Source organism: Amblyomma americanum, chromosome 1 (assembly GCF_052857255.1).
Source record: "Amblyomma americanum isolate KBUSLIRL-KWMA chromosome 1, ASM5285725v1, whole genome shotgun sequence".
Taxonomy (NCBI): Eukaryota; Metazoa; Arthropoda; class Arachnida; order Ixodida; family Ixodidae; genus Amblyomma; species Amblyomma americanum.
This window is the reverse complement of record NC_135497.1, coordinates 1806953-1827962: the sequence shown is the minus strand read 5'-3', so window position 1 is coordinate 1827962 and position 21010 is coordinate 1806953. Positions and strand designations below refer to the sequence as shown.

Here is a 21010-nt window from a genome sequence, read left to right as displayed (position 1 = left end):
GAGAATTCCTTCAAGGGCTCTTTGTTCTCATGAGGTGCCCTGTAGATATATCACAACACCTCAGTGAGCTGTTACCAGCCCTGTGAGTTCACTGTCACTTGACATCAAAGGTATGTACTTTTCCTCGCCACATGCAGCAATGATGTATATGTCAAGAGAAAGCATAAAAGATTTCTAAGTGCAATTCCAGATTGCTTGCGGAGGAAAGCACAAGAGTGGCCATGCTCAGCTGTTACCTTTGCTTCTTGCTCGAGTTCTACTGTGAGTACTATGTAATGACAGGTGTCTGCATCAACTCATATTTAACACCCGTCCTGTGCGACCTCCATCTTGCACTACATGACAGGCAACTTTATAACACCCTTCATGCAAAGAGTGTCATCAGGGTCGGTGTGTTCTGTCAGTTTCCTGGTCCTGTGGTTTGTGCTGTGTTTCCTACTCTTAAAATTATTTACTGCCTTCATTCTCCACTCCATGAGGCCTGAATGTGCTACAATGGGCTGCTCCACGCGTCGTGAAGCAGCCCAGTGGCCATTTTTTTTTTCATACGTCGGAGGCACTCAGCTCGAAAGCCATGCTTACTATATTCAGCAGACAAGGGTACATGTGAGACACATCATTAATAACTAATTCTCACAGTGGTATCTGGTGCAAGAATATCTAAATACTACTCAATTTTTGCTTAAGTTTTCAGATACACTCTTAGATTAAAAACATAATTTGGCTACATTAGCAGAAGCACAGCACCAAGGTACTCACCAGTTACCTGAAGCACTGTACGCAAGTTCTCGTGCCATCATGAATACAGCACACTGTCCACGTCTTCATAATGCCATGTCACTCCAGCACTTCGGTAGCAAAATTTTCCTTAAAAAAAGTAGTTTTGTTTATGTTAGACTGGTCATATTTAATTTTACTATGTACTTCTCATTGTACTGCCCCAGACCAAAAAATACCAATGATCACGCTTTGAATTATGTCATATGTGATCACCATTATGTGATCACCAATTTGTTCTTAGAAATTCTGATTGAAATAAATCTGACAAAATATTATTTCAGAAAATGTGGCACAAGGAAGAAGGACGCTAGCTAGATAACCTGGACGAATGTTTTCAGTTGCATGCAGCCACCGGCACCATTGCACACAAAATGTACAATAACGTGGGTTTTACCTTTCCGAATAGAATTTAATGCTGCAAACATTTAAGTAAAAAAATTTCAACCTTCCATTCCGCATAAAGGAAAGAAAATTCCTCTCGTTTTTTCACAAGCCTCTGCAAGTACACAATTCAGTGAATCTACTCTACAAGTACTTGAATCTATCAGCACAAGACAGGGACGAGAAAAGAAACAAAACAAGCACTGACTCGCAACTGAAGTTTATTGAAGTGAACAGAGAGTATACAGAAAAGCCACACGCCACAAACTACACAATTACACATAAGCTACATCACAACATAAGTAAAAGATTGCCCTTAACATTCCTCTCATCTAGACAGTCCAACCCGCTGCATGTTAACGCTATGGGCAGCACACTCACACATTCGTAACCGAGTCATAAGATGTGTCTAGCCTCGATAATTTTCTGGTTCTTCTGCTGTGAACGTAGTGCCAAAATGCGTGTTTCCGAAAGAAATGGCTAGCAGCCTTCACATCTCTTGTAATATGCAGATAAGTTACAACCCCTACCAATATCCAAATACCTCTCATGCTCCTGTAGTCTTACATTGATACACATTCCAGTTTCACCAACATAAACCCAACCACATGATAATGGTATGCAATGCATGCAATGGTTGCAAGGCACATATATGTTGCCACGTTTCACTCGACACATGTGCTTTTCCCTAACGAAATTCACAAAATTATTAACAATTTTACAGATTGTAGACAACTTATTAGGGGCCGAACACACCGTTTTTACGTCATACCTTCTGGCCACAGTTTTCAAATTTTGCAACAATCTATGTATGTACAGTAACACAGTCAGTCTTTTGGCATCTCACTGGCTGGCCCCAGCCTGATCATGCCAGTCCCTGTGAAGGGGTTTTAGCTTTTAACATGCTAAAGGGAAGAATGGCACAGCATCAAGTAACGAGGAAAGCAGGACAGCACACCCACGCACAAGTGCCAACCCTGGAGCAGATACAAAATCCAAGAGCGCGTGCTTGACATTCAGCGTTGACAGTCAAGGAAACGAGGAAACACGGATTTGAACGCTAAAGATTGAACGAGCCCGATCCTTGGCTGCCAACGCTGAATGTCAAGTACACGCTCTTAGATTCTGCATCCGCTCCAAGGATGGCCCTTGTGCGTGGGTGTGCTCTCCTGTTGTCCTCGTTACTTGATGCTGCGCCATTCTTATCTTTAGCATGTCAGACCAACTTGCCCAATCTTATATGCTCAGCTTTAACAATTTATTGCACGCTTCTGCAATAGCATGGTTGGGAAATCATGCTTTCATTAGCCTTAAAATCTTCTCTTGGAAACCAGTTGCCGCGCTGTAAAAGCATGGCTTCACCAATACCGAGCCTAGACTTGACGACGCAATGCTATCTTTCACTAGCTTAGAATCGTTTGACCAACAGTCAAGTAGCTGCTTAACACTCCTGGGTGAATATCGCTAGCACACATGGCGTGTGCAGAACACCAAGGTAAGGTTCAGAAACCGCAGCTCTTTTTGTTGGGACATTTTCTCCAAGGTAAACTTAAGACAAAGGCCTTGCTCCTTAAACAAGTTCACAATATGTACAGGTCCCACACTATTTATTTATTTATTTATTTGGTAATACTGTTAACCCTTCATGAGGGTCGTTACAGGGAGGGGACATAAACAAATACATTTCATAAGCACTTCAATAAGCAATCACAAATCAGAATTCAAACTTTGTACTCCATTTCTCAAAAACATATCGACACCTAGCTCAAATTGTTGCCCGTTCGCACTCTCCACAACATCACTTGGCAGTTTGTTCCAAAATTCGATAACATTAGGAAAAAAGGAATACCGGTATACATCCGTACGTGCGTTAATAGGTTGTAGTACCCTACTGTGGTTTTTTCGGGAACCACGTTTTAGAGGCGCTTTCACATAATGTTCTTTATTTATTTTTAATGCTCCTTGCATTATCTGGAAAAAAAGTTTGAGTCGATGTTTTATCCTTCTAATTTCCAGCGTTTCCAGTTCACACTGCTGCATCATCTCTGTAACCGAGTCAGTACGGCGATACTTGGAGCATATAAAACGTGCTGCAATGCGCTGAATTCTTTCCGCCTTCTTGTTTAGGCATTTTTGGTGTGGGCTCCACACAGCATTCGCATATTCCAGAACTGGTCTTATAAACGTTTTATAGGCGACCAATTTAATTTCTTTAGTCGCATCTGGTAGTTTTCTCCTAAGAAAGCAGAGCTTTTGGTAAGCTCTTGAACAGATATTATCAATGTGAAAACTCCAGTCTAGATTTTGCGTCACTGTCACCCCTAAGTATCGGAAACTCTGTACCTCGACCAAGGCATTTTCTCCTATATTATATTCAAATCTGATAAGGTTCTGTTTTTTACTTACGTGAGTGTATGTAGATTTTTTGAAGTTAATTACCATGCCGCAACTTTGGCACCACGAATTTAATGATTGTAGGCATCTATTTAGTTCAATCTGATCTTCAGCGCAGGCTACACGCGAGTAAATTAAGCAGTCATCGGCAAACAGTTTAATTTTTACGGGCGGAACAACGTTAGAAGGAATATCATTAATATACAATAAAAACAATAGCGGGCCTAAAACAGACCCCTGCGGCACTCCTGACACAACTGCACACTTCCCCGAATCACTGTTACCGATTCTAACCTTTTGGTAACGATTCATTAAATATGCCTGAATCCATAATACTATAGTTTCACTAATTCCTAGGCTTCTCAATTTAGAAAGTAATTTATGATGTACAACTTTATCAAATGCCTTCGCAAAGTCTATACACACAATATCTATCTGTTGGCATTCATCTATAGCTTTACAAAGGTCATGTACAGTTTCGATTAACTGTGTCACAGTCGAAAGGCCAGATCGGAAACCGTGCTGAACTGGGCATAATAAATCGTTTTTGTCTAAAAAATACAGAATATGTTTTGCTATTGCATGCTCTAGGACTTTACAGCACACAGAAGTCAGCGAGACTGGTCTATAATTGTTTGCGCATAGCCTATTGCCACCTTTAAATATCGGAATGACGGTGGCAGCGCGCCAGTCCTGAGGTACTGAATGATCTCGCAAAGATTTGTCAAATAAAAGCTGCAAATAATACCACATCCATTCAGCGTACCGTTGAAGAAATGCCGACGGTATTTCATCTGGGCCACACGATTTTTTTGCGTCCAACGTAAGCAAATGCTGGAACACGCCCTCCCTTTTAATGCCTAGGTCTTCCATTGGGTATTGTATTGCGCAGTGTAAAGGATCATCGTCTGCATCACATCTATCCTTGGTAAAAACTGATTGGAAGAAATGATTAAGTACGTTTGCAATAGCTTTTTTTTCTGTCACGACTACGTCGCCATCCACTATCTGTTCTGTTGCATTCTTTCTATCTGTGAAGTATCGCCAAAACTTTTGTGGCGAGCATTTGAGGAAGTTTGTACGCGTTTTATTAAAGAACGTTTTCTTCGACTCCAGCAAAGCAGATTTTAACATTTGTTTGGTTATTGAAAGTTCTATTGCCCTGCTTTTTTTCTTCCTTAGTCTTTTTATCTTACGCTTAAGGTGTATGATGCGCCTAGTTATCCATGGATTTCTTTGCTTTGATTTCTTTATACGCGTGGGTACAAAATGATCTATGCAGTATTTGATTATCCCTTTAAGACGGTTCCATAGTTCTTCTACACTTTCGCAGTTGGATGCTATTTCAAATTCATTAAACTGTTCTTCCAAAACATCTAGGATAGACGTGTCATTCGCACGGCCATAATCCTTAACATGCTTCACGACATATGCTTGCTTACAGATTCTTGTGTGCAGCGGTAAATTCAAGCAAACCATCTTATGATCCGATAAACCATTTTCAACTGATACAGTATAGTCAGGTATTCTACCGGATATGAAAACCAAGTCCAACAATGACTGGGACTTTGGTGTAACTCTTGTGAAGTCTTTAACTATTTGCTTAAGGTTATATGAAAACATAATCTGCATCATTTTATTGGCGCTCCTTATTTCTGCATTACCCGCTGATAGACTTTCCCAATCAATATGCGGCAAATTAAAGTCACCAGCCATTATTAGTCTTGTGTTTCCATTTACATGGGAGCTAAGGAATTCATTCAAGCTATCCAAAAATTCTGGCGGAGTGGCTGGTGGTCTATACACAGTCCCTAATATATACCACATGTCTACACAGCTGATCTTGCACCAAACCGTTTCAGGGAGACTGCAATCAAGAGCGACTGCGTTTATAGTGCTTTTCACAACTATAGCCACGCCACCACCTCTAGAATCCCTGTCGCATCTAAACACCTTGAAGTCAGGAGGAAAAATACTACTGTCACTAATTGCACTATGTAACCATGTCTCAGTCAACATCAATACATCAGGGGTTTGAGAAATTAGAAGATACTCTAAATCACTTACTTTATTTGCGATACTGCGGGCGTTTACAAGCAGAATTCTGAGCTATGACCGAGAAGAATCGCTATCCGTGTCAGAAGCCTTCTCTGAAGTTTTCAACTGAATCAATGCCTGGCTAGCAGTTTTTCCCCTCTTTTTGAATCGAAGAACCTTATCTTGCTCCGTACGGAACAGGCACCGTTCATTTCTTTCACGATCCCAGACGTAGATATGATTGTTGATCTTAAGCTTGTCATGTACGAGTTTTACCTTGTTGCCGCTTGCTCGTTCCTTTTCACTGCTTTGCCATAGTTTTTTTCGTACTTCTGCAGTTTCCTTAGCGTAGTCTTGACTTATGCTTATCGAGCTGCCTTTCAGCTTGCCACAGTTTTGCATCACAGACTGTTTTTCCCGCGAATCATAAAAATGCATGATTACCGGCCGATTACTACAGTCTTTTTTCTTGCCAATACGATGAATTTTGTCGATCGAGTTCACTTGTACTCCCAAGGTTCCTTTGAATACATTCTCAATAACAGCTTGCTTCAGGTCGCTGTCTGATTCACCCTTGTCCTCATCGATACCAAAAACCAAGAGGTTATTGGATCGGCTTCTATTTTCATATTCTACCAATTTATCCGCCTGATGACGAACAAGGGATTCTAGGCTTTGTACTCGCTTGTTCAATTCTGCAATCACGGTAAGTGTAGCGGTCATTTTTTCGCATTTTTCTTTCATTTCGGTCATTTCAGCTCTTAATGCATCCATTTTAGCATCTGATAAAGCCTGATTATCAATGATTAATTGCAACATTTCTGCGGTTTTGGGCCCAGGATTTTCTTCAACATCTCCTGAAACCAACAGTGTCAACACCATAGACCAAGAGTCAACCAAAAAATTCAGGTAGCTGCGAGGGCACGGCAGGGCTAACAAAAAGCGGTTATCGCTTCTAAAAGTAGTAGCATTAGGCAAATAACGAACCTGCAACAGCAGTAACGTCCGCTTAGACATGTTGTCGCCAGGCCAGGTGCCGTGCCCTCTGAAGCCTCCCTCGCTGCGTGTCTCCTTTTGTAGCCGGTTCACTGATGACGTCACTGTCGTCGACGAAAGACGATCCACGAGCCGGATGCCATCAATCCCAAACTCTTGATAAGGCGTAAAGAAAAGCGGTGCCTCGTCCGGACTGCAGACCGATGTAGCGTTCACGAAAATCCATGGCAAAACCTGCAACAGCAGTAACGTCCGCTTAGACATGTTGTCGCCAGGCCAGGTGCCGTGCCCTCTGAAGCCTCCCTCGCTGCGTGTCTCCTTTTGTAGCCGGTCCACTGATGACGTCACTGTCGTCGACGAAAGACGATCCACGAGCCGGATGCCATCAATCCCAAACTCTTGATAAGGCGTAAAGAAAAGCGGTGCCTCGTCCGGACTGCAGACCGATGTAGCGTTCACGAAAATCCATGGCAAAACCTGCAACAGCAGTAACGTCCGCTTAGACATGTTGTCGCCAGGCCAGGTGCCGTGCCCTCTGAAGCCTCCCTCGCTGCGTGTCTCCTTTTGTAGCCGGTCCACTGATGACGTCACTGTCGTCGACGAAAGACGATCCACGAGCCGGATGCCATCAATCCCAAACTCTTGATAAGGCGTAAAGAAAAGCGGTGCCTCGTCCGGACTGCAGACCGATGTAGCGTTCACGAAAATCCATGGCAAAACCTGCAACAGCAGTAACGTCCGCTTAGACATGTTGTCGCCAGGCCAGGTGCCGTGCCCTCTGAAGCCTCCCTCGCTGCGTGTCTCCTTTTGTAGCCGGTCCACTGATGACGTCACTGTCGTCGACGAAAGACGATCCACGAGCCGGATGCCATCAATCCCAAACTCTTGATAAGGCGTAAAGAAAAGCGGTGCCTCGTCCGGACTGCAGACCGATGTAGCGTTCACGAAAATCCATGGCAAAACCTGCAACAGCAGTAACGTCCGCTTAGACATGTTGTCGCCAGGCCAGGTGCCGTGCCCTCTGAAGCCTCCCTCGCTGCGTGTCTCCTTTTGTAGCCGGTCCACTGATGACGTCACTGTCGTCGACGAAAGACGATCCACGAGCCGGATGCCATCAATCCCAAACTCTTGATAAGGCGTAAAGAAAAGCGGTGCCTCGTCCGGACTGCAGACCGATGTAGCGTTCACGAAAATCCATGGCAAAACCTGCAACAGCAGTAACGTCCGCTTAGACATGTTGTCGCCAGGCCAGGTGCCGTGCCAGAAAATCATAGACGTAGCGAAAGATTTCCCCCAGCCCATGCAATTTCTTGGCAATCATTCCTTCCACCCTGCTTAAGAGAATATTGCTTAGCACAGGGGCAACCTTCGAATCGATACATTTAGCAGACTTTTGAACATATGCCGCACTGCCATACTCCACAAACATGCTCTTCACTTCAAATAAAAGGAGGCAAGTGCCAAAAAAGACATGTTACACACCCGTTCCTAGACACGAGCTCATCGTTGTGCTCCGATATACACATTCATAAGCTTTTCACAAGATCTTCATACGGGATAGAATAAAATAGTTCTACATCGACCCTAATCACATGACAATCCACTGGATTGTCATTCTTAAGATACTCAACCACACTGCGAATTGAGTACAAGAAATGGATCTTCAAGATGCGAAGTAGACAGATGCTTTTGCAAATAACCAGAGATAATTTTGCATGAATCCTTTAATGAAATTTATCTGAAGAGCATGTTATTGAATAGCATTTATTTGAAGAGCATGTTTGTAGAGTAGCGCAGTGCGGTATGTGTTCTAAAGTCTCGAATATGTAGTGGTTCAAAGGTTGACCTTGTGCTAAGCAATATTTTCTTGAGTAGGGTGGACAGAATAATTGTCCAGAATGTGCATGGGCTGGGGGAAAAATCTTTTGCTATGTCGATGATTTTCTGGTCTTTTATAAAGGTTGTGATAGTTCGGGACCTGTACATCTTCTCAAGTTGTTTAAGGAGCAAGGCCTTTATCTCAAGTTTACCTTGGAGCAAATGTCCCAAGAAAAAGAGCTGTGGTTTCTGGACCTTACCTTGATGTTCAGAACATTTCATGTGTGCTGGCGAGTGTTAAGCTGCTACCTGGCTACATGTCGACCATTCCAAGCTAGTGAAAGATAGCATTGCACTTTCTAACGCGGGCTCAGAATTGATGAAATTATGCTTTCACAGCATGACGACTAGTTTCCAAGAGCAGATTTTAAGGTTAACGAACGCAGGATTTCCAAACCTTGTTACTGCAAGAGCATATGATAAATTGTTAAAGAAGCTGAGACAGTTTTGCGGTGACCGGCACAATCAGGCTGGGGCCAGCCAGCGAGATGCCAAAAGACCAGTTGTGTTACCGTATGTACATAAACTGTCGCACAATTTGAAAAATGTGGCCAGAAGGTATGATGTAAAAGTGGCTTTTTTGGCCCCTAATACGTTGTCTAAAGCATGTAAAATTTTAAGAATAATTCTGTGAATGTGGCTCGAGAAAAGTACACGTGTAGAGTGAAATGTATATGTACCTTGTAAAATGAATGTGGTATCAAATATTATTATCTTGTAGTGTGGTTTACGTAGGTGCAACTGGAAGGTGTATGAATGTAAGACTACAGGAACACAAGAGGGTAGGGGCTTGGCTAGGTGGTTGAGGTAACTCTGCTGTACACTGCATGGGATGTGAAGTCTGCTACCCTTTCCTTTTGGCAACACGCATTTTGGCAGTAAATTCACAGAGATTAAATGGGAGATTATCGAGGCTAGACACATCTTATGACTCCGTGAAGAATGTGTGTTTTGTCTATCGTGTTAACACACAATGAGTTGGACTACCTCGATCAGGGAAATGTTGAGGGCGATTTTTGACTCATGTTGTCCTGCATGCTTATCTGTAACTACATGGTTTATGGTATTGCTTGGCTTTTTATATATTCCCTGTTCACGCCAATAAACTTTAGTCGCGAGTCAGCACCTGTCTTGTCTCCTTTCTCATCCCTGTCTTTCGCGCTGGTGGATTCACCGCAATGGCTCACCTCTGCAGAAATCCAAGGCATGACATTTTCCTCTTCACACTCGTGGTTCAGCGCATAATACGGCAAAGGCTTTTCAATTCCAAGGAAAGTTCATGGCTCCATTGAACACTGCCTCCTGCTTACAAGACACAGAGCAGCAATTATTGTAGATTCTACCTGTGACACAAAGAGCAAAGTTTTAGTTTGAGTGGACTAAACTAGGAAAGCAGCACAATATATCTATAGCCAAATAACTGAACTGAAAGAAATAGAGGGTAGTGTAATAGTGAACACACTGATATATTGCAAGTGAGATATATGCATGATATATTGTAATATCCAACACTGCTACCATTGCCTTAGCCAACTACTTCATAAATAACAATAAATGCAGTATCACAAAAATACTGATAACGTACTATTAGTGTTAATAGTAGCAGTGCAGGTTCCATGAACCAAAAAGGGCCCAGTGCTGACTGTCGTTCCCACAGCAGCCTTGTGACCAATGGCCGGTGTAAAGGAAAGAGGAGGAATGACTGAAAAGAGAAAGAGCCAGGGGGAAGGAAAATAGGTATAGAAGGGCTTAGGATATCATAGGCAAATAAGGTTGTTTAGACAGTGAGCACAAAATAAACATTACCACACAAGTAAAGACATACAAGACCAAACATATATATCATTGTGCAGAGTGGCAAACTTGATGCCATTTAGCCCAAAATATGTTTTCAATAAAGTGATTATAATTATTAAGAGAACAACTGACCGAGTGGAACCATATCAGGGATGAACAAGGAAGTTGTTAATATTCTGGCAGAAATTAAAAGAAGAAAATGGATCTGGCCAGGGCATACAATGCAGAGAATGAATCACCAATGGTATCTTAGGGCAACAGAATGAATTTGATGGATTTTAATGGCACAAGGGCATCTGTGGCCAAAGAGTGCCTTAGCACAAGTTAATTTCGTCTACTCAAGGTGAAATCAGAGACCCATTTCCCAAGCATTTCATTCCAGATAAGCTGAGCACCACGCCAGGAAACAGCTTGTGCATTGTATCGCAACAAAATGAATTTCACCCTAAGGAAAATATAGCAGGAGATAGCTGATTATAAGCTCAATAGATAAGATTAGGTGACTTCTGATAGTGTGGCATGTAGCTGGTGCAAGACACAGATAATTAAACTGGAAAATGCCATTGTCCTGAGGTGAATGTAAACTAAGCAATGAGGATAATGGAATTCGCTACACTAGAGCTGTTAAGAATCAGCTCAAGTTCCATGCTTCAAGATGATGCAAGTTTGCTCAGTGAAAAAAAATAAGTTCACCCAAGAATTGGTATCTTGGCGGTATCAGGCTGCAGGTGCAGATGAATTAATCCTGCCTCAGAGAAGAGCTACATAGAGCACAAAACATTTTCGGCCAGTCCTACACTGACAGCTGTTAATAACTATTTTAAAACTGTTTTTCATTGCACAAACAATAATACCGAGTTTGTGTTGGTCATGTGATTATGTTACTGAGGCTCTCCTAAAAATTCTAGCCAGAGCTAAAATACAAGCTGTCTCAACTAAGTTTTTATATCAACAATGAGAACATAAACTCATGCAGATTATTCAAGTAGAAGTTTTATTCTTCATGACGTGCCCTACAAATTTTAAATTACACTTAAAAGTAATAGAGTGGAGTGCTTGTGCCAAAAATACTAAACCTCAACAACAAAGAGAACACAAGATAAAGGCAACAACATATCGCCCAAAATTTAAATGTTTGACAGAACAAATAAGAAAAGAAAACCTCTCCACAACTGGAACAAAACAGCGTGATACCGAGCATACTTTTGAAAATTGTTTCATCCAAATCCCCAGTCTGATGCTCCAGCACTCTTCAGCCAGCATGTCATGAAATGTACCATAGTTCTGGTAGCTGTAAAGAGTATACAGCTGATCCGGCATTTTGATATGTGAACAGTAACCCTCAATGACCACCAGGCTGAATACTTTCAAGAGGCTGTTCTAGTAACAAGACTGCAGTGAAACACTTAGCAAGTTATGCTGGCGTAATAATGCAAACCGTTAATCTGAGAGTTCGCTACCACGCAACTCTGTAGTAACTCCTAAAGTGTTGCAATCGAATGAAAAAAAGGACTGCCTATTATATAAACAAAAGTCAAGAGGCTGCAATGCAAGGCCACGACAGAAGTGCTGCAATACAGCAATAGCGATACAATGTACACTTTAAGCAACACAATGAAACATGATCTTTTATCTTTATTTATCAGAATTTAAATATTTGTTTTCCTTGCTCTCTTGCAAAATTAAGTTTAGATCGTGAAAGCACTCAAAAAGACAAGGATACAGAAAGAGATTTCCACACAGTGCGCTTACTTCCAGTGTCTTTGTGAGCACATCCACTATCTAAACACGGTAACCCAACTAGTCTAAACGCTGTCGTTATTCCAAAATTAAGCCTTTCACAAAGTGGGAGCCCCTTTCCCCATACAAGGTGCACCATAACTAATCCAACACTTTTTCATGATATGTTTTCTCTGAGAATAAACACTGTTTGAAGATTTTGCAATAGTACTTGTCTTTTCAATTCTACGAATGTATCATGCAAGTGTTCAATGAAATGACCATCTGCCTATCTTGATCATTGCTCAAAATCAGGGTATAATGCACCATGAAGGGCAGGCTCTGCTTGATTTTTATGTTTTCCTAATGAAGCATGTACGTGCAACCCTTCTGCTGGCTTGTATGCAGCAGGTTTGTCTAGCTAGGCGAACTGTGGTTTTGCTATAAAGATGAAATGGTACTTTGGAAGTGGTTTTCTAAAATGCATTTAACATACATACCGGGGCTTTAACAGCACCTGGTGTAAGCAACATCAGTGGGGGAACCGCAGGAGTGGCCTAGTGGTCCGAGCATCTGCCTCGCAAGCAGGAGGTGCGGAGTTCGATCCCCAGTGCCACCGGGTAACCAGCGGTGATACAATGGGTCGTTTCAATGGACAGTTTAAAACTTGAAATAACCATGCTGCAATATATACAAAAAATGATTTGTGTGCTCTCTCTTACATGACATAGTTAATCATATCATAGTGTTGGTAGTACACAAAATGCATGTGTGGAACATATACATGCACTGTTTTTGTTCACATCTTACCTGCTATGTGCTGTTATGGCATGTTATGTGCTGGGAAAGCAACAGAGCAACGTTGTGTTGCAGCATTTCTTCTGGTGGAATTTGAATCATGTGAAGTGCAGCTGAAAGAAATTGTTTCATACATAAGTATATTTCATGTAACACAACAAAAAGTGCACAGCCCCATCATGAGTTGTGGTTTAAACTAACAGCGAGTTTTTTACTACTCTATTTACCATATGATGCAAGTCAGTGATGCTGGAGGCACAAAACTAAATACTGTGAGGTAACAAGAGCTAATATGGACAATCATGCCTTTAAGAGATATTGTCAATATATATTTTCCTGAATGAACTAAAGTTATCCTTAGAAGCATTCAGAGGAAGATAATTTTGCTAAATGCCTTTTGCCAGAATAGGCCTTTTATGAACCAGTTGCAAATGAAAAGAATAACTTTAAGACCATGCTATGCATGCTCTAACGCCAAAGTAGTTGCATACAAGCAGTATACTATGCCCCTAGTTTTATGGTGGGCCTGTACTGGACAATTTTCATGCAAGGTAGTGGAAAGTATGTGCCATGAAACAGACCTCTGCTTGCTGAAACTGGCAAATAAGTACTGGGTTTTTAAGGCAGGAAAGAAGTTACATAGTTCCTTCTGCAGGTTTTGAACTTCAGGTTAGTTATTTGAAAAATATCAATCCCTGAACTGCAATGATTGAAGTTTTTAGCAAATAACATTTCCATTGTAACAGTGGAAACACTCTTTTATTTGAGGAACGACTTTTCAAAAGCCTGCGTTTCATGGTGGCTGTCAAGTAGCCGTGATAAAGAGAAACCAGTCACGACACACAACCAAGCCCCCGTAGCACATTTTCAACTATACCCTCATGATATAGCTTTAAAGTAAGTGTTAAGCAATACAAATACAAATCCCTTGATTTCCTTCATGATTTATCACTGGTGTATACATACAAAGATAACCGTACAAGATGTGGAGTGCATGGTACAGAGAGAGTAGGCAGATGGTTTCTTGACACTCAAAAAGTGAACAAGGGAAGGAAAAATCTCAGGGTGCTTGCCGTTTCGACAAGACAACTTGTTTTCGTCTGGGGTCAACATATACAGAGGAAACTTAGAATCAAGTACAGGGTTGTCCACTCTTAGTGCGAACACGCGAGCACATGGTTGTGCTCTTTGAGCCACTGTGTCTGACATTGCCACACATCGAAGTGTAACATGACACGAAGCACCACATCCAGGTGCATCTCCTCTTGCGCCATTTTGCAGCGATGAGTGGCTGCGCCGCACACAGTGGTCCTCTAAAGAGTGCGGCCATGCGCTCACATGTTTGCACTAAATGTGGCCAGCTCTGTACATTCCAGAATTGGCATAATTATTTGAAAAGGCCTTGCACATGGTCAGAGGTTTCCCAACCCATAATTTCCCCCTCCTTTCCTGCATTCTTTAATTTATCGTTATACTTTAACCTTACGTCCTGCACCTCCTGACATCACTTCTCGGAACCTTGGCCGCCATACTCCTCCCCCTCCCCCTTCTTTTTGCCTTTTCTCCGAACCTGCCCTCATTTTCTCTTTTTCCTTCAAATTATTTTGCCCCCCCCCCTGCTATTTTATTCTGCCATGCTGCTTAATTCCTTTATCCTAGTTTTTCAGGAAAAGGCAGCCAGCCATACCAAGCCACCTGTTGCGGCTGGACATAAAGCCATTCAAGCCCACTATCCACACTCCATACCCCGAGATTCGTTTGTACTGAATTGGGCTTTTTTGTTTTCACAGTTTTGCAGGTCAACCGGTTAATCTTCTTTAGCAGCTATCATGCCTGGTCAAGGTTCACGCTCCCCATTGTAACGCCCTTCCCATATCGCACCCTCGTCCCACACAACAGGCCTTTCGCCTCGACGTGAAAACCTTATTTAAACCCCACCAATGATGAACACTTTGCCAGACAAAGACAAGTCCTCTTGTCGAAACGTCGGCAAGCACCCTGAGGCTTTTCCCTTCCTTATTCAGTTTGTGAGATACCAGGGACAGGTGTTCAAGCAGCCATACCACACTAATACCCCTGTCACACGGGCACCGCAAAGGCCTTTGAGAATCATATCCAAAGGCGTAAGGAGTGCAGCTACCCGGTACAAATGTTGCGCCTTTGTCGCTAAGGGCCTTGGAGGCGAAGGCGCTCAACCGAGACCTTCGGAGCCCGAAGACGCGGCATTCGAGAAGCTGTGATCGCAGTACCATTCAAAGTCAAAAAGTAAAAGCAATAAAAAAAATAGATAAGCTAATAATGTTTGAAAACATTTTTTTCAAATACGAAAGGTGTGTCTGGCTTTGGTTTTTGTACGGGTGTTTATGTTTTATGTTCAAATTTCAAGACAGTGAAAGTGTTGCGGCAACACCGAGCGCCCATGGTGGCCAAGGCAATACACGTACAAAACCTGCTCCTGCTGATGAGAGTAGCTGTTGCGGTACTTTTAAGGAAGCAATCAGAATAAAAAAATTGTCAAAGCTCAACGAATGAACAGAATACACCACTTTAATTTTAGAACACTCACTTCAGCAAGCCTGAATGACTTTCACCTTTGGGCTGCACCGTGTAGCTGCATCGCTGCTCCTTTAAGCTTTTGCTCCTTTGGTGAAAAATGGTGCCTTTGCTGGAAAGGCCTTCGAGGAATGCCATGTGACAGGGGTATAAAGCACATTTTTTACTGACACGAAAGACTCAGTGCCTTTAGTTCTGACAACATTCTGAATCATGCTTTGGTGGCTTAGCATATCAAAATACTGGACATGACAAAATCAGCTAATTAGTGAGGGCTACTATTTGCTATAGGTAAAATTATCACATTCTCCTAAAATAATGAAAAGAAACCACCAGCACTGATATCAATGTACAATTTGGCTGTAACATACTGACATGACAATATAGTTACACGTAAATTCCCTTTTCACACTTCAAAACTGCATGCATTATTTCTAGAAAGTGCGAGAACAGAAGCTCATACATAGTGCCAAAGAAAAGAGTGCATAATAGTACCACTTATGAGGTGTTTATCGGCAACTGCAATGAGCAAGGCTATGTTAATGGCAATCCAGAGTTATTATGTGTCTTACGAGCGCATGCACTTGGGAGGTGATAGCAGCTGTGGACGCAGCTGTCCATCGCAGTTTTGAGTCTGTCGAGATAACACATGGGGTAAGGTATTCCCTGTTTTGCTGCCGAAGGCAAAACCGTCAGCGAGTGGAGTTGCCTTGCTATTCACTGTCAATATCTACTGCTCAAAGTAAAGGAAACTAGGGCATAAAACATACAGCATTTCATACTATGCTTTGGCCAAATGCAGTGAGAATGAAACAGACTAGAGACTTGTCTTATGACGTTTGCACTCTTTACTTTGCACCAGAGGAAAATAAATTTATGTACAGTTGACCTACTGCTTGCCACAGTCCTAGAAGAAATGAATCCAGGTCTCAGAAATTCTACCGAGAGAATACTGATGCTGCATGTGCATTTCTCTGAACTGTTCTGAAATATGCAGAAGTTACCAAATTTTTTACTACCTGATTACATACTGTAATCTTTGCAAGGAATATGAGGTTAACGGACAGGGAAAAAATGTCAGGAATGGTACCTGTGGTACGGGGCACTTGGACAAACAAATGACCCACTGGGCGTCCCCATGAGCTCTGCTACCAGGCAACCCTAGCAACAGTAGTCAATTTTCCAGATCCAAAGGAGCCATGCGAATGATTGCCGAAAAGTCAAGTTTAAGGACAGCAGATGCATGAACACAAAACAGTTTCCCAACTTTGTTTCAGTGTGATAAATGGTTTCAAATCTCTAGACTATATCTGGTAGTACACAAATTATCAGAACACCATCTCCCGCTCAGAATCATCTCAAAACACATTCGACACGCAGTACCAACATGGACAGTTCGTGCTTAATTGAATGCAAAAGTTTACGCTGATCGACCAATATTACTCTAAATAGAGACAGAAAGCGCATGCAAGTTGTACTGATGTTATCGTGAACATAACATGCGACGAGACGCAGGGTTACAATACAAACAAAAAACCTATTTCAAAATTTGAGAACAAAAGGCTCACCTTCTCACAAGTTCGCCAAACCGGAGACGTTGCCGAGTGGCTGCCGCCAAAGTCACTCGCAATGCACAGAAACAATAAAAATGCAGTGCCGCTGACTTTCCTTGAGCAATTCCAGTCGATTGAACTTCCAACTGTTCGCACCGACTACCTCTGCAAGCATGTCTAAAAGTTAGCGGGCCGCAGCCACGCCATTTGCAATTTACGGAGATACACGGGAAATTCATAGCGCCATTCGCGTATTCGCGCTCAAGCTCACGTCGCTGATGTCGCAAAGGCGCACAACGGCAAAAACATATAAGATGTATTTAATTTTACGGTAGCTTTTTTAGCTGACAACCTGAATCGTTTGATATATTGTTTTTTCTTTTCGTAGCATGAACATTATTACCACCAGCGGCAGCGCAGCTTGGCCATGGCTAGCCATGGCGAAGTCGAAGCGCTAGCCGAGCCCGCAGTCGGAAACATGTGCGCAGTTAGCGCAGTGTGGAGTTGAATGAACAGGCGCTATGGAATGGGTTTTTGTTCTTCCGTGTTCGCTGCGTGCGTCCTGCGCGTTGTGTGTTTTTAGTATGTGTGTGTGTATGTGTGTGGCCGGAACGCTGCATTGGAGTGTAGTACATACAACAGCTCGCTGTCCCGTGCGGCATCGGTGCGTAGTAAAACGATCATGCAGAATGTGCGTTACAATGCCAGTGGCCCTGCACGAAAGAGGAGACTTGAAGCCGACGGAAAAGCTGCTCTCCCTCGTGGGACTGCAAGAATCTGGCGAGTAACAGTCGACGTGCGTTTCGGTGGATGATTCCGTTTACCACGCCAAACAATTCAGCACTGGCCGACAGCAATGATGAACTGCTGCTGCATCATCACCTGTGTGATGTTTGTGACAAGCTTGTTGGATGTGAACGTGGCCATGAATGGTATTCGCCGAGCAGTGGCCCTCAGGGCGTGGCACCAGTGGATACCTGAAGACGATTACTGTTTGCCCGCGCCCTGGCGCCTCGCATTCAACCGAAAACTTTGGCGTTTATTATTTATATCTGAATTTCACACGTAGTTGGACTCGCAAATATTACAGCGTACAAACGTACCGTCGGAAGAGCACCCTTTTTCATTTTTTTTAGGGAGGGGGTGGGGGAATTACCGTCTGCTCAAATTTAATGTCACTAATATTTTGAGCTTATTTTCTAAACAGGTGCCGTGGTGGCACTGTAAGCAATGCATTTACTGGGCAGAAGTTTATTTTATGTTGTGTTGGCACAAGGTTAATGATTGTCATTGTACTGTGGTGCCATGTTCAAACAAAACACATAATTGTACACACTCTTTGAAGAATGTCTAATGAGGTAATAAATTACTGAGGAGCGAGTATGCACTGTAGTAAATGCGACGAACGTTACTGAATTACTTCACACTTGTCATGTTCTGTTGTCGTTAGTGATTACGTATGCCTTGGTGTCTGCTGCTTTCCAGTGTAGGGGTCGAGAGGCATGTCGAGCTCCACTTAGCAGCTTTTTTTCCTTCCACTCTCTACTGGCCAACGTGGTAAAATAAACTCAACATAATGCGTGATTGCTCAGACCTAGATTAGACTACCATTTCACTTATTTACTCTCAGGGCCAATTGGCATCGAAGAGAGGAGAGCGACTAACATAAATACATGTGTAGGCAGATTAATTAAAATGATTATACACAGCAGACTTGAAGGCATTGGATGCAGTGGTGGACATGACGAAGGCAGGCAGCTGGAAACGTAGAAAAGTGGAGAGCTGCGTGAGTTTGTACGCGACTTAAGGTGAACACTAGCAAAAAATTAAGACGGCGCAGAAGACTGAGGCCAGAGTTAAAACTGTAGTTTAACAGAGGAAAGCACCTCCCAGCAAGCCAAAATGTGCACATGCAAGTAGTTATGTGAACACAGAACATAGAAAATGAAACTCCTTTTTGGACAGAAGGAAAGCTAAGGCACATTGCTTATTGTGATGTTGCTTAAAAAGTTGGTGTCTAGTTGTTGCCCTTCATATCTGGTCCTTCCACACCCAGCAACTGAAATGACATCAAAAAGGAGCATCTCCAATCACTCTAATTACATGGGAGGTACACATCGCCAGATGTCAGAGGCTTGGCGTTTCATCTTGCAGACTAGCTAGTTTGGCAGATTTAAACTTTACCGCATGTAAGAGGCATGCGGTAGCCTTGAAGGGGAATATTTCATAAGTGTTACAGCATATTGTACAGTGTTGGCATGCTTCATTATTTACATCACAGTAATATGCTAGCACAGGCTGGAAAGTTTGTAAGTGAACAGAAAAAAACAATGTTCATGCCATATCTTAGCCACATTCTTAGTATTGTATAAAAAGTGCAAATAAGGAATTCCTCATTTTTTTGTCAGCTTTTTCTTTCTGTGCATTGATTTTTTGCAAGTTAGCAAGGTTCTACAGTCTTGTGTGCCTATCGGCTGGCCCCTTGTTTGTCAAAGGTACCGAGTACACAATGAGTCGTGTCAGTGCAAGCTAAGTAAACGATGGATAGAAAATTCGTGCTTTCAGAGTATTTCCAGAAAAAACTGCTATTATTTCCTACTCAGGATGGGGGAACAGCATCGATGGTGCACATCCTCCTTGTCACTGCAGCAATTATGGCTGCTCGCTGCTTTTTGGTGGCGTTTCATTTATCTGCAGGAAGAGCAGGCATGAATGGGCGGCAATAGGTACCTACTAAATTAAACATTGCATTGAGCAATATGTTGTTGTGTCGGTGCTTTTGTTATCCATGAAGGAGTTGGTGTTTTTGATTAATGGTTGTGTAGCAAAGATGTAACTGCTACATTGCATTGCATTCACAGATTTGTTTGCCCATGCTTTTGGTTTACTCAGTTGTTTATTTCCTTACCAAATGGCAGATGGAAATTCGGCTTTCAACTTGTGCACTTTCATCATGTTTGCAATGTACTTTCAGCTGGTGTTCAGTTTCACTTTGGAGAAGTTGTCCAACCATTGACTGTGTCTAAATGTTTTCTAACAGTTGACCTCATTACGCAGCATTTCTCACAGAAAGCAAATGTTGCAGTAACATTTTTATTAAATGTTACTCTATCATGTGGCTAGCAATTTAGCGAAAAATATTTTCATCAAGTCAGCTTTTAACATTATAGCAAATTAAGGCCTTTGTTATTTAACGTTGCTCACAATTTGTACCATTCACTCAACCTTGAAGCAGCGTAATGCGTTATCACCCTTCCTCGGTTCTTCATTGTGTTAATCACATTAGACATGCTCACGGTCGTTCGCCATGCTAGTTTGCGGACATTGTTGGCTAAGAGTAAACCAGACAAATAAAAAATCGGACGTCATGTGATGCCTATAGTCCGCGGGCCAGCAGTTCATCGTGTAAAAGTGGCGTCACATCATAAGCATCTTCTGTTTTTGCTGCCTTTAAGCAAGTTATTAGTGCGGTTGGTGCAACACATAGTCGATGGGGTCAACCGTCCTGTCGCGTTAAGTTTTGATCCCTTAAATTGAATGTTTAGTATTTTTCCCTGCAACGACTACAGAGGAACACGGACGTTTCCTTCAATACTGGACTGAATATACGGTCATTCCCTACGTTTCATTGAAAGCAGAAGTGGTTCTGTATTTAAAACGTACATAGTCTACGTTATAGGTACGGAATTTTTTTACAGTGTAGCACCAAGTTTCAACTTCTTCAGCATGTCCTCCGTCACCCAAGCTAGCTCGTGAAGGGCTATCCTGCAGCAAAAAGCCTTTCAACCTGGCATGAAAAACTGTGCGTGGTCTTATGCCTACAAAATTTTTTCATGACATTGCCGAAACAAGACGCGGCAATGCCTCATTTAACTAGCTTAGAATGTGAGGAGCTGTATGGAAGTAGAGGCTTCCTGCTTCTCAGTTCGAAGGCCCAGCATACATGAATATCATTAAAAAACAGGGTCAGGTCTAGGAACTTAATGGAGTCATTGACAGGCACTTCATGAGTTATTTACAGGGGCGAAAGAACGTCTGCAAAAAGAGAACAAAGTTTAGTCACCTCTGCAGGAAGAGTGGCCGGTTCACATTCAAGTACAATACGGTAATGATCTACAAAGCGG

The 21010-nt window shown here is 42.4% G+C and overlaps 1 protein-coding gene and 1 long non-coding RNA gene across 2 annotated transcripts in view; one reads left to right on the top strand and one right to left on the bottom strand.

Moving 5' to 3' along the window:
• Positions 1-21010, top strand: part of LOC144108596 (RCC1 domain-containing protein 1-like) — a 152635-nt gene that overhangs the window by 46657 nt on the left and 84968 nt on the right. The gene's annotated exons all lie outside the window — the stretch shown is intronic.
• On the bottom strand, positions 607-16517 carry LOC144108605 (uncharacterized). The gene is made up of 5 exons (XR_013309492.1): positions 16424-16517; positions 12793-12893; positions 12483-12663; positions 9654-10168; positions 607-867 (listed from the first exon to the last, which is right to left on the bottom strand). It is a non-coding gene; the product is annotated as an uncharacterized LOC144108605 (long non-coding RNA).